General features: G+C 35.6%; 2 protein-coding genes across 3 annotated transcripts in view; one reads left to right on the top strand and one right to left on the bottom strand.

Moving 5' to 3' along the window:
- The window catches only part of LOC133849564 (myosin-10), a 33,901-nt gene that overhangs the window by 5,283 nt on the left and 14,716 nt on the right, over positions 1-13,902 (top strand). The window contains exon 1 of one of the 2 annotated variants that reach the window (XM_062285734.1): positions 13,354-13,510. The exons of the other annotated variant lie outside the window; for it this stretch is intronic. The gene's annotated coding sequence lies outside the window, so the exon portion shown is untranslated. Of the gene's footprint in view, positions 1-13,353; positions 13,511-13,902 lie in introns of those variants that run through there. 2 annotated transcript variants of the gene reach the window in all.
- The window catches only part of LOC133849565 (uncharacterized), a 133,709-nt gene continuing 123,062 nt past the window's right edge, over positions 3,256-13,902 (bottom strand). Inside the window, exon 3 of the transcript XR_009895387.1 lies at positions 3,256-3,287. The gene's annotated coding sequence lies outside the window, so the exon portion shown is untranslated. The remainder of the gene's footprint in view (positions 3,288-13,902) is intronic.

Raw genomic sequence — 13,902 nt, 5'->3', positions numbered from 1 at the left:
CTGCCAGAGGGCATGGGACGGTAAAGGGGTAAGGGGTAGGGGGGTAAAGGGGTTAAGGGAAGCTGGCATGCATTGGGCCGGAAGCACGGCATGTTGGCAGCGTCGTGTTCCAACAACAAATATAAACTATTTGGCATTAGCAGCTAATGTTACATGTCCAATACAGTAAAGCGATAGGGTGAGAGAGGGAGAGAGAGGGAATTGAGAGGGAGGCGGAATTCGAGTTGATACCAATGGCTAACGTTAGCGTTAGGTCATCATCACAAAGCGACTCGAATCGGCAAAGAATTTCAGGAACGAAGTTTGCTAGATGACTTGGGTGGGATGAGTTGAGAAATCAAGGAAGATAGGAGGTCAGGAAGCTAAAAAGTGAGAGCTAAGGTATCAATGAGTCAAGGATTAGGGAACTAATAGGTGTAGCTAGTTAATAGGAAGAGCTGTTAGAAAGTCAGGTAGTGAAGAAATTAGGGCATATATTGCTAAGCGATTGGGGAATAAAGAGCTTTACAAGATTAGGGATGGGAGAGCTAAGAGCTCAGGACGCTTAGAGGACGATGAACTAAAAATTTGGCAAGTTCCGAGAGCAAGGAGTTAAAGGGTAAGGAAGCAAATTTATTATGGAGTTACTGGACGAGAGCCAAGATATCAGGGAGTTGAAAGCTAAGAGAATGGGGGAAAAAGACGTTGACGGTTGTAGAACACAATAAACATGAATGATGGAAGGTTAAGGGGTGATGTAATTTACTAACCTGTAATTCAGGTGTTCAGGAAATTGAAAGTTAAAAGTTATCAATTGATAAGGCTATTATGTGGCTAAAACATCAGGGTGTTAGGTTAGGAGAGAAACAAAACATCAGGAAGTCGGGATCATGAACATCCAACTCTCCCATAACAAGCTTATGTGATGTTAGAAGGAGATTAAGTTAGGACGTCAGGTGTTGATTGAGTTACGTGTTGCGGGCGACAGGTGATGGTTAGTTGTTGGCATTGTTTGTTTTGGTTTTTTGTTTTGTTTTGTTTTTTTTTTGCCACGTCAGTCGCAATAGCAAACAGCGAATCGTGTTCCATTTGACAAAGTTGATTTGTTCCGCTCGGTCAAACTGTGTCAAATGGTTTTCAGCTGCAGTTGTTGTTGTTGCTGTTGCTGTTGCTGTTGTTGCTGTTGCTGCTGGCGTCGGTGGGACGGCATTGGTTCTGCCTGTTAGCCATGGATCGATCGGAGGAGCCTTGTCCAATTTGCGTGTCAATCGTCGATCATCACACCAACACACACCAACACACACACACACAAAGTCATATTTGATATGTGTGTGTTTATATTGTGTGTTCATGTTCATGTTCGTCTCTCCATTCACTTGTTCCACATGCGACAGAGAAAGGGAGAGTGCGTGAAAGAGACAGTGACTAGCGAAAATTATACGTATTACGATGAGCGAGCTTAACTCAAATGTTAATCTTTAGCTCATTTCCTGGTTTCGGTATTTTGCTCAACTTTTCTAAACACGCAACTGTTTCGTACGTTGATACCCTGTAAAAAAGAAATTTAAACTCTTGACTTTCCTTTTCTTTTTTTTAACAAAATGTTTTTTTGTAATTTATTTTTGAGTTGAAATATTTTTAAATGTTTATATGTAAATCATAATTTATTGAGCTAAATCTATTTCATCTTTCTCATATTCAAATTCCTTTTTCCTAAATGTTATCGATATTACATATTTATTTCCAATTTTAAAATATTCATTTGCATTTGAACTAAAAAATATGAGTTTAAACTTTTGCAGTATTTTAACATTTTCTGAGAATTGAATTTCAATTTGATATGTAACTGTAAGATTTTGAAAGGAAGAGAGTTATAATTCAATTTGATATTTCTAACTTGAAAATAAATGGTGAAAATATTTAGCAAAAATAAGCTAACAATATAAAAATTCAACTTTGTCCGTAGTTAAAATCAAAAAAACAACTAAGAAAGTAAAATCCCCATTATCATTTTCAATACTATACAAATATACCAAATTTATATACTGAAAACATACTAAAGAGGAATTTCAACTTAAAATTAACCTCAATATGCAACTACTAGAATTTGGAAATATTTGTGAATAAGCAGAATAGAGTTGCATTTCAATTCATTTCCTATACTCTACAAATATACCAAATCTATATACTGAAAACATACTAAAGAGGAATTTCAATATAAAATTAACCTCAATATGCAACTATTAGAATTTGGAAATATTTGTGAAAAAGCAGAATAGAGTTGCAATTCAGTTCGAAATTGGAAATTTGAAGTTAGCCACAATAACTGCAAGCACTGATCCATTGATAATGATGATGATGACGATGTTATGATGAGTAGTAGTTGCTGCTGCTGCTGTTGTTTTTGGGGGGATGTTTGTTGTTAGCGAACTATCAACGTGATCGAAAGGTCGTATAGCGATCCATCCATCTGTCCATCCATCCATCCATCCATCCATCCATGCATTCATGCAACGTGCCAGTTGTCATTCAGAGCCTAACCAAATCCCCAAATGGTCAAGCAGCGAGTTACCCATTGAATGAACCTGCAGCTATGGGGGAGTTATTAAATCCCCTCCCTCACCCCTTGAAAATGACAATATATTTAAGTTGTTGTTGTTGTGTTGCCTTCTCAACTGGCCAGCAAATTGTTGCATGTCGCTAAGTGCAGTTTCTGTTGCTGCTGTTGTTGTTGCTAGAGAGAGACCTGCAATTATTTTATTACATTTTGATAGCTGACATTGTTCGTAGTTGTTGTTGTTGTTGTTGTTGCTACTGCTGTTGCTGTTGCCTCTGTAGGTTTCTATAAACAATCAACGAAGCGAGCGGCAATTTTCATTAACTGCCCAACTGAGAAGCTAACAATGCCATTGCACAGTGTCCCAATCCGAGTCCAAATCAATTTTGGCCTGTGAACACACACACACACACACACACACACACACACACAAAAACACATACATATACATGGTTGTATTGTCATAATTCACACACAGATGGCGCTGCTGCAACAACTTCCGCTCAACTCAGCTCAGCTCGACAAGCATTCAAATTGTCTCGTCGCGTGTGTGTAACGAGGCTTAGACCGAGGCCTAAACGATGGTTTAGACTCCTACTACCTCCAACCTTCAACCTCCCCCTCAACACACACACACACAAAACACATTCAACTCATATCTCGATGCGGGCAGCAGCTGCAGCTGCATTGCGACTTGACGATTTCATTCAAATTTCAATTTTCATACTCGATTCTAAGTTTTTCAACTCGACTCGACTCGACTCGACTCGCTTCGCTTTTTTTGTATTCTCTTGTTTAACCTTCGTCTTAAATTATATGGGTGCAAACGTGCATACATGCGACACATGCGGCTCATTGTTGCCACATGTGCCACATAGCCACATAATTCCAAGTACTCACAATCAATTACTTGGCTAGTTAGTTAGTTAGTTAGTTAAGTTTGTGCTCCGATATCGATCAATGTTGTCCTTCGAGCTCTGGTATTTGACTTGAAAATAAAGGGAAGAAAAAACAATAACAAAATCAAATTTTCTTTATAGCTAACAAATAACAAGAAATCTACAGTTAAGTGTGCTCGACTATGAGATACTCGATACCCACTTTCTTAAAAAACACTACTATTACATTCAAAATATACCATATAGAGTACAAATTCTACCCGACCCTACAGCAGAATCCGTTTTTAGCATAAAAAATGACATATTCCATTTTGGTAAATATATATTTCTTGAAGGCACAAAGTTATAATAGTAGTAGCGGGAAGAAAAACAAAAATGATAAAGGAAATTCGAACATTATCCAAGTACAAATGAAAATAAATAATTTATTTTCCTAGCTTCTCGATAGGCAACAATATGTGCTTAGTATTAAGAATTACATCAGAAATTTTTGAGTTGGTTTCGATTTCAGATTGTTGCATTATTTTTGTATAAGCATAGTTGTGAAGATATATGTAGTCATGTAAGCTATAATTTGATACATTCAATAATAACTACAGTTTTTTATGGTATCTAAGATGCGATCGGATAAAAGTTGAAAAAGTTATTAAAAAAAAAATGGTGATATTTTATAAGTATACCAAAATGTAATTTAAATTTAAATTTGAAATATTGTTCATATTATTTGTGCTACTTCTTAATAAACGTTTCAATAAATTTTAACTTTATTGTGATATTATATTGACATACTAAATCTGACTTTCGGTATATTCATTAGGTATATTCTTGAGATTGTTATTACGACTTAATAAACGTTCTCTATATTTCAATAGACTTAAAATTTATGGTGATATTATATAGATATACCAAATATGAAAATCGGTATATTCATTTGGTATATTGTTAAGATTATTATTACCACTTGTTGTTCAATTTGTTTTTAACAATTATATTGATATATGGAATATTATAATAGATCGATTCATTTTTCATAATATCATAATATATAAATTCAAATTCAAAGCACTATTTATTTATTTACATACCTACATACATATTTGCAATAATTTATCGCCTTTATTTCCGTAATATTAAATAATACTACAATAATATACTAAACATGGAGCTACTCTTGACTTCAATTCCTATTGCGATAGTCTAAGGTACAGTTCTCATAAATTGTTTCGATGGCTATATGCATAAAACAATATGTAATACACAGCTTTTCAGGAGAACTGCAGACTACAACAAGTGGCTGAAGTTATAAGCTGTTTTAGCAAATTGAAATAAATCTTTAAACAGCTTTTTCACTAGTATTTCATGTGGTTTTTCTCACATGTTATCGCATAATCTCAACAACTGCTGCGGTTCTCTCCTCGGTCTAGTCTCAATTATTGACTGTAACCAGACGCATTGCCTCGAGCCTCCTTCCCCTTCCCCTTTCCCTCCCCCTCCCTCTCCATCGTCCGTTTGCATCTCAAGTGTTTCTTGTTCAAAGCCAAATGCTAATAAGCATTAAATTATGAAAAGATTTTTCGTTTGCAGGCCAGTCAGGCCATAAATGACGAAATTTAAGCGCCCATATTTATAGCCCAGACTTTTTGCACTGGAAAAACTACGTGCAAAGCTTTTCTCATGGTAACAACCAACAACTAAGCCCCACCGGGGGAGTGAAGAGTGCAGCACAAAAGCGAATACTGCGTTAAAGTTTTTATTGGCAACTCGCGCAGTTGCATAAACACAGCAACAGCAACAGCAACAGCAAAGCGACAACAAAATTGAAAATATGTTTTGTTTGCTGGCTGCTTGGGCAGCCAGTCGGCCAGTCAGCCAGTCAGCCAGTCAGTCAGCCAACTAAAATCGAAAATCCCTGAAACTAGAACGCCCAAATAACCCATGGACCATAAAATCTTTAAACAAATTGCGCAAAGCGTCACGTCGTCGACGTCGTCGTCATCGTCGTCGTCGGTTTTGCCATCTCTTGACTGACAACACACAAAATGTGCTAACGCATTTTTTTTCTTATACATATACATATTTTGTTGTTGTTTTTTTGGTTTGCGTTTTTCCAATTAGCCAGCAAACCAAGAGGTTTTCTCCTTTGTGGCAGCAGGAAGTCGCACAGCAATGTGGGCCACTGGGTCAGGCGAAAAGCAAAAGAAATAAAAGATCACAGCATAGTTTGCAGCGCGGTGAATGAAGAAATTCCAACTTATATTCAGTGAGTTGACTTGACTTAAAATGCAATTCTGTTTGAACTGAAATAGCTTTTTCTTTGACAATCAAAGGGCAAAAGGAACTCTATTCTATAATAGCATTTAGTTCAGAATATTAAAATAATACTGAACATTCGCAGCAAGTTTCGCATTATAAAAAGCGATTTCTCCTTAAATCAAAATCAAAAAGAACTGCTTTAAATATAGGTTATTGTAATTTTTAATACTGATTCCTAAATTACGTTCGGATAAAAGTTGAAGGAGTTATTTCAGAAATAGAAATATATTGATATACCAAATATGACTTGCGGTATATTAGTTTGGTATATTGCTGAGATTGTTATTACAGCTTCTTGGTTCACTACATTCCAATAAATTGCATTTTTATAGTGATATTCTATTGATATACCAAATATGGCTTTCGGTATATTAATATATTATATTGTTAACATTATTATTACGGGTTCTTAGTCAGAATTTATGCAAAAAAATACTACAAATTTGAAGCATTGTTGAATTCTTCTTAGATTTTCATTTAAAGTTAGTAAATCAAAATTGAAAAGTAATTATATAAACATATATAATTTAAAATATTTCTTTTAAATCGAAATTTAAACAATTTTAAATAAAATTCGCAGCAAGCATAAAAATTCGATGAGTTCTTTCAAATTACTTAATACAATTTGTAGCTGAAATCTTTGCCAAAACTCTTTTGTTATTTCCACAAGAAATGTCATAGTTTCTGTGGCATGAAATGCCATTGTCAACGACACAACAACATGGCCGCCGGATATCCTGTGGCACATGTGAATATTCATTGGAGTAGTCTGAATGCTCCCGGCATCTCTGTCAAGTTGAGCTTGTGTTGTGGTTGAGACTTGCTGCATGTATCTGTGTATCTGGCTCTCTGTGTTGTGCCTCGCGGTAGTGCAACCGCATCCGTTAACGCTGCCATTGTCTGTCTCTGTCTCTGTATCTGTCTCTGTCTTTGACTCAACTAGAGATGGACGTGTGTGTGCAACACGTATTGGGATTTCATTAAAGTGATGTATTTTGCTAAGAATAAGGGAATTCCTTAAATTTATAGTGAAGTGACTGAAAAGAGGCTGAATATGCTTATATAATATAATTCAATTTAGTTTTAAAATCATTTATTTTATATTCATTCATTTGTTTTGAGCATATTTTGTAATAAGCATAACATAAGAATATTTAGTGCATACGATACGAGTATAAATCGTAAATTTCTCGTAAAAGTTGTAGGAATTATTTAAGAAGTATTCCTGCTTTACTTGACATTCTGCCATGTTTTAAATATAATAGTATATACATATACTAAATATGATTTTCGGTATATTTTGGTATTTCCCCAGTATACATTAATTTGGTATTTGAGAGTAATTCCGTTTCACCATTTCACTCTTTTGTAAATATTCAAATTGAGGTGGTATATTAAGAGGAATAAATCGAGTTTTAAAGTATATTGAGATACTAAATATGTCTTTCGGTACATTTTGGTATTTCCCCAGTATACATTAATGTGGTATATTTTGAGAGTAATTTCGTTTCACCATTTTACTCTTGAGGTGGTATATTAATAAGAATAAATCGAGTTTTAAAGTTTTTTTTTATCGTGCGGCCTCTGACACATCTCTGGCCAAAGAGGGGCAATCTAATGACCGAGTTTGCTCCCAACTCTTGAGCTGACTCGACTCGACTCGAATCGGTATTCGTTTGGTTTGGAATTGAAGCGCGTTATTTGAATTTGATTTCTTGTCTGAATTTTAACAGCAATGTGTTAAATGGATGCCAATACAAAGCGGCTCACCGATTGTCCATTTGCCATAGCTCGACTTGATGTTGTTGTTGTTGTTGTTATTGTTTGTGAGACGGCGGCGGCGACGGCGGCTTCGGCGATTCTCCGTGACGTGCCACCAGGTACCGACAACGATCCATTCCAAGTGCTATGTACCAAAGAGAACGCACTAACAATATGCTCTGTATACACACACACACACACACACACACGTACATATAAATATGTATAGGTATCCGTGTAACTATGTATCTGCATCTATATCTATGTATCTTCATATCTTTGTGTAGCTGTAGCTCTGTTTGCCCCGCTCTAGATAAACTTTAAACATTTTGAGACGTCAACAGAGACAGAGACGCAGGCAGACAAAGTTTTTTTTTGTCATTGATCATTATGCATCCGCATCCGTGTAAGATACATTTGCTTGGTATCTATGGATAGAGGCGACTCTCCACACACACACACACACACACACACACACACACACATTTGTAAGCTATGCGACTGCGGCTCGTTTTCCACATATTGATCGAACGTGTGCAAATAAAATACAATTTAAATATTTATTATCTTTGCAGTTCGTTAGCATCTTGTATCTGTTTAAACACAGCCTCGACTTGGCCTCAATTTTGATCTGCTTTGCCTATACCCCACATACATATATCGCACATAGTAGAGATCAACTCACTCTCCCATCTTATTTCATATAACATATAGCATATACATTTGTTTCTATACCCGCTACCCATAGAGTAAAAGGCTGTTATAACATTGTGCTGACAGGAAATGTGAATAACAGGCAAATGGAGGTATCTACGATTCCATAAATTCTTGACTGGAAACCAAAATGATCGTATAGCAAACGTAATTTTAGTACTTACAATTATATCTACACTTTTTATAATTCCCAAAAATTGCATTACAATCGGATAAAAATTGTAAAAGTTATTTACTTGATATGGATCATATGGCAATCTGGTATATTTTCAGTTCGATGGTATATTTTGAACGTAATATCGATATACTAAATATGGTGTTAGATATATTTCAGTATATTTAGGTTTTTTTTTACATTTATTAAACGTGGACATCTCACAATCAGATATATTTTGAACTTTATGATATATTTGGAACGAAATACTGATATACCAAATACAGCCTATGGTATATTTTAGTATTTTTGGTATATAATTTTGGTATATTTCTAAAAAAATACCGAAGCGGACATCTCACAATCTGGTATATTTTAAATTATATGATACAAATGTATGAACGCAATATTGATATACTAAATACGTGTTTCAGTATTTTTGGTATATTAATTTGTTATATTTTTTTAATAATACTAAACGACTCAGATTTATATCTAGTATATTTTGAACTTTATGATACCATCATATATGAAACATAATATCAATATACAAAAATAATCTTCGATATATTTTAGTATTTTCTTTGATATATTTTTAGAATAATACCGAATGGTTTAGCTTTTATTCAAAATGGGTAACGGGTATCTCAAAGTTTAGCACACTCGACTGTAGCTTTATTATTTATTATTGATTTTTTTTTTGACTGCTGTTTTCCTGGAATATGTACAATTTATACAATTGGGTCGATAAAATTGGCGCCATTTGGACGCCCGAGTTGCGTCTTAAGTTTTCTTTTCCTTTTTTATTTTCAAATATCACAATGCAGAACCTGGCAACAATTCGATTTGCATTTGTAACAGAACGAAACGCATTAGAACAAACAAATACAAAAAGGAAAAAAAAAACAGAAAAACAGAAAAGCAGAAAAGAAAACAGAACTTGTAACTTGTTTCAGTGACTGTTGCTGATAAAGGAAAAGCCCCCCAAAACTAATTAACGCCTGCAACGTGTGTTTTGCGCTTTGCTTGTGCTCTGCGGGTCTCTGGCTATGAGTTTGGGGCTTGTTGCTGTTGCTGTTGTTGTTGCCAGTTGCTGTTGCTGTTGCTGATATCGTGCCAGCAACTGGCAGCTGGCAAAGGGTGCGAAAGAGAGCTCCCGAAATTGAAGCGTAACAGAGTGTGCGAAAGGGAGCGAGTGATGTCGAGTCAGGTATACTTCACTGTATTTTTATCTGCTAATTAAACACAGACGCTCGATCGCAATACAACGACAACAACGACAACAACAACAACAACACCAACACCAACGACAACAACGAAAAACAAAGCTACATTAACAGCCCCGTTTAAAAGTCAACGACGTGGCCATATAGAACTTCCAAGTATGTGTGTCGTTATATACACACACACATACATGCATATACATGTGTGGATATATATTCACGTATCTAGCTATCTGCATATTTTCGACTCGAGGCGAGTCGAGTTGAGTCGTGGCGTTAGAAGAAGTCCACAAATGTGCTCTAGAATTTGCACAATTTCGCTGACAGCAGGAATAAAGCTGCATTGCAAATGTGCTAAGAGATAAAACAAAAACAAAAACAATAACTATATTCGCACCATCTCTATATAGATACATCTTATCCAACTAGACGAGCCCGCTTTGCTATGCTCCTCAGCTGTTAAAAGTTGATGCTGATGCTGACGCTGATGCTTAGCCTTAATTACACTGCCAAAAACCAACTTCGATTTGAAACTGATTTGTTAGATAAAAATTAGAGATTATGATTATATACTTCTTTGATTATTGGAGCAGATGTATAAAAGAGGAATATTGCTGGCACATTTCTTCAATTAAAGTTATTTTAATGAGGCTGGAAAGTAATGAATTTCATTTTATACTTTTTCAAGTATTTAATAAACAAGGAATATTACTTAAAATTCTTCTAGCTGTTTTTATTGTCTCAGATATCTGATCGGACAGATAAACTTGTTAGCATATTTCTTTAACTAAAGTTATTCTATTGATGATGAGTTTTTCGCTAAGATATTGATCATTTAAATTTCATATTCCTTGAAGTATTAATTGATATTGCTTTCAAATTTGCTAGCTCTTATTCACAAATGTCAAAGCAGATTTCTGCAATAAGAGTTCTGTTAGTGTTGATTTGTTTTGTTAAAAAGTAACGATTTTAATTGCATATTACTTCAAGAATTGAATGATATGAGTATAAAAGAGGAATATTATGTTTAAATTTAAATTATTGTGGCTGTTATTCTTATAGTCTTAATCGGATAAACGGGTTTCTGCAATTACATTTTCTTTTTGATAAATAGTTTTTCGTTGAAATAGCAGAAGTTAGAATAAATAATTATATGTATGTATATCGAATATTGAAATGAGATAAATGCTTTTAATGTTGCCTGGTTTATTTCTTGTGATCGCAATGAAAGATCTTTCTTCAATGTAAAGTACATACAGTACTATATTTAAATATTTTTGGGAATATCGAGAGATGAAAATGAATTTTCTGCCTGAATAATTGTAATTTCGCTCAGTGTAAGCGTTACAGCTTGCGCTTTTGGAGTGTACCTGTATCTGTATCTACACCCTAGACTCCATGCTACATGGCGCACATCTAATACTGTCCACCTGGAGAGGCACACACACATAGAAACACACACACACACACACAGACACACACATATATCACTTGGATGCGACACCTATGCTAATGTTTGTTTGCCCATTTCCAACAAGTTGTTGCTATCTCTAAAACTAAAACTAAAATTTTGAGATCACTTGTGGGCAACATACATACAAAAAGCGCAGCGGACGTCGCAATCGCAGTCGCAGCGTAGTCGACGTCGACGTCGACGTTGACGTTGACGTCGGTGTTGAGAACAAACAAAATGAGCAAAATAAGCAAATAAAAGTGACGACGACGTCGCCGTCTCTGTCTTCGTTGACAACAACAAAGGCTGAAATAAGTACACATGCAATAGCAACAACAACAAAAACCAAGAATTCTTTTTTTTTCGTTTTTTTTGTATTTTTCTCTTTACCAAAAGCAACAACAACTACAACAAACGTCACTTAATTTCAAGTTAAATAGCCGACGCGCATTATTTGAGTTTTGAAATGGAGAGCACAAGTCGAAGTTGCACACTCACACTCACACTCGCACACACTAACACACATACACACATATGTATATATACATATATATTATGGCATCCACATGGATCTAGGCACACTCACACCTTATGGACATTGGAAAATGTTAAATGTGTGTGCACAACTGGACGACGGTGTCTTGACTCTATTTGAATATGATTAGATGATCGATGTGCAGCTAATAGATTGTTAATCCCCCACCAACTGCAACTCGAATGCAGCCAGACGGAAATGAATACTTCATATCACGAATATCATTCTTTAATGTAGCTGCGATCAATCGAATCAGGGCAGGAGATACAGTTCCCCTAAATAAGGTTCATTACAATTTATTAATAGATAAAATATTTCATATATATTCTTAGTATTGTTCCCTAAAAAGAGTTTAAAGATTCCAGGAATCCAAACAATCCTATCCAACAAAACTAAAACTTTCGAGATTGATAGTGTCAAAGATAGAAATCTTCTTTGAAATTCCAAATCTGTAGTTGCATTTATTTCTATCTTTATTTAAAACACATCTGACTAATATAATATCTGTTAGTTTGAAGCAAATAATAATGCAATGTTTTAGTAGTGTAAAATGTTGTAAGTAATAGAGAAAATTAAAACGAAAAATGTGAATTTTAATGGAACTGTTATTTATTATTATGAAATCATAAAGTTTTGATTTTGTACAGTTCATTCATAATGTTCTAAGTTCTCGTTGATTAGCGTTTATTAAAATTGGAAACATGAAATACAAAATGCTGGCTAAGCTCCAGATGATCCACGCAGCTCTACAGTCCATTGCACACACATACACACACACACACACACACACACACACACACACATACATACAGAGACAGCACACACACACTGTCGCATTCACTCTCAAGCTTACGGTGCAATGTGCTGACGGGGCGGCGCTTGGCCGACAGGAATCGCCATAGAGCCCCGCCGGACACACACACGCACACACTCATGCAACCCAAGCAATTGTGTGCGTGTGTGTGTGTGTGTACGAGAGTCAACAGTTGGTCGTTGATCGTTGTGCTGCTCTTTGCTGTCGCTGCCAATGCGCTGCAGCGACGCCAACGACGACGACGACGACGCGTTGTTGACTTCGGGTCGGGGTAATCGGGCCGGGCTACACTTCGATACCGATCGTTGTATGTATGTGGGCTATACGGGCATTCGTGTGTGTGTGTGTGTGTGTGTGTGTGTGTGTGTGTGTGTGTGTGTGTGTGTGTGTGTGTGTGTGTGTGTGTGTCGCGTCTCTCAACGTTCAACGCTCAGCACTTTGCTATTTTCACCCATGGCGCACTGCATTGCGTTCACTCGTCGATCGGTCGCGTTGCGGGAAAGACGTGAACCCGGACCAAAGTTCTAATACAAAAATTCAACTATTGCCGGTTAAACATTAACACACACACAAAAAAAAAGAAAAAACCATAAACATTTTTGTTGTTTAGGGCACATTACTTTACTTGACTATTTTTTTCCGTGTTTGCTAAAGTTGTTGCACAAAAAAGCAAAAAAGCAAAAAAAAGATTTCAAACGATCAAAAATAGTAAAAACCAAAAAACGCAACGACGTCGCTGCCAATCGCCAATCGTCGTTGTCATTTGTTTGTCGTCGTTGACGTCGCTGTATATGGTATATTTTTTTTTGTTTTACCGCTCACCGTTCAGTGCCTTGTCAAGTGAAAATTAACCGGGTTTTTTTCCGTTCTATGTACTTTACTATAATTTAGTTACAGTTTTTTCTATTTTTTTTTGTTTGTTGTTTGATTTTTTTTGTCGCGGAAACTGCAACTGAATTCTTTTACAAACAGCAAAAAAAAAAAAAATTAAAAACACTAAAACACTTTTAAACGGAAAACTTCGACGCGAGACATTGTGACAGAGAGCGCCATAAATTCTCAGAGCTGCCAAATCAAATATTAAAATTTTGCTGACAGCCGACAAAATGTAAGTTTTTTTTTGCTTTGTGTTTTGGGTTTTTTTTGCTAATTCTCATTATATTTACATATGTATGTGTAAGTACGAATACGAGTACTTTTAACTCGTACTTACTTATGACTGTTTCACTGAAGTGTCTGGTCAGCAACGAGATATCGTTGTTGTCATCGTCATTGTTGTTGCCTTGACTTCTCGACTTTTGTCTTAACTTTTGTCTCAACTTGACATCTCCTCTTATTAGCGTTGTATGTTATTATTTTTGCTGTTTTTTTTTTGGTTTTGGTTTTTGCACTGCGTGCATTAAATTATAATTTTAATACCCTGTACCCATAAAATTGCTAAAACTTGTCATCGTACTTTGTACGTGCAACTGCCTGAAGTAGATCCTATTAACTCACAAA

The sequence above is a fragment of the Drosophila sulfurigaster genome, chromosome X (genome assembly GCF_023558435.1).
Source record: "Drosophila sulfurigaster albostrigata strain 15112-1811.04 chromosome X, ASM2355843v2, whole genome shotgun sequence".
NCBI classification, from domain to species: domain Eukaryota; kingdom Metazoa; phylum Arthropoda; class Insecta; order Diptera; family Drosophilidae; genus Drosophila; species Drosophila sulfurigaster.
Note: the sequence above shows the minus strand (reverse complement) of the source record. Positions and strands in the feature narration are given on the sequence as shown.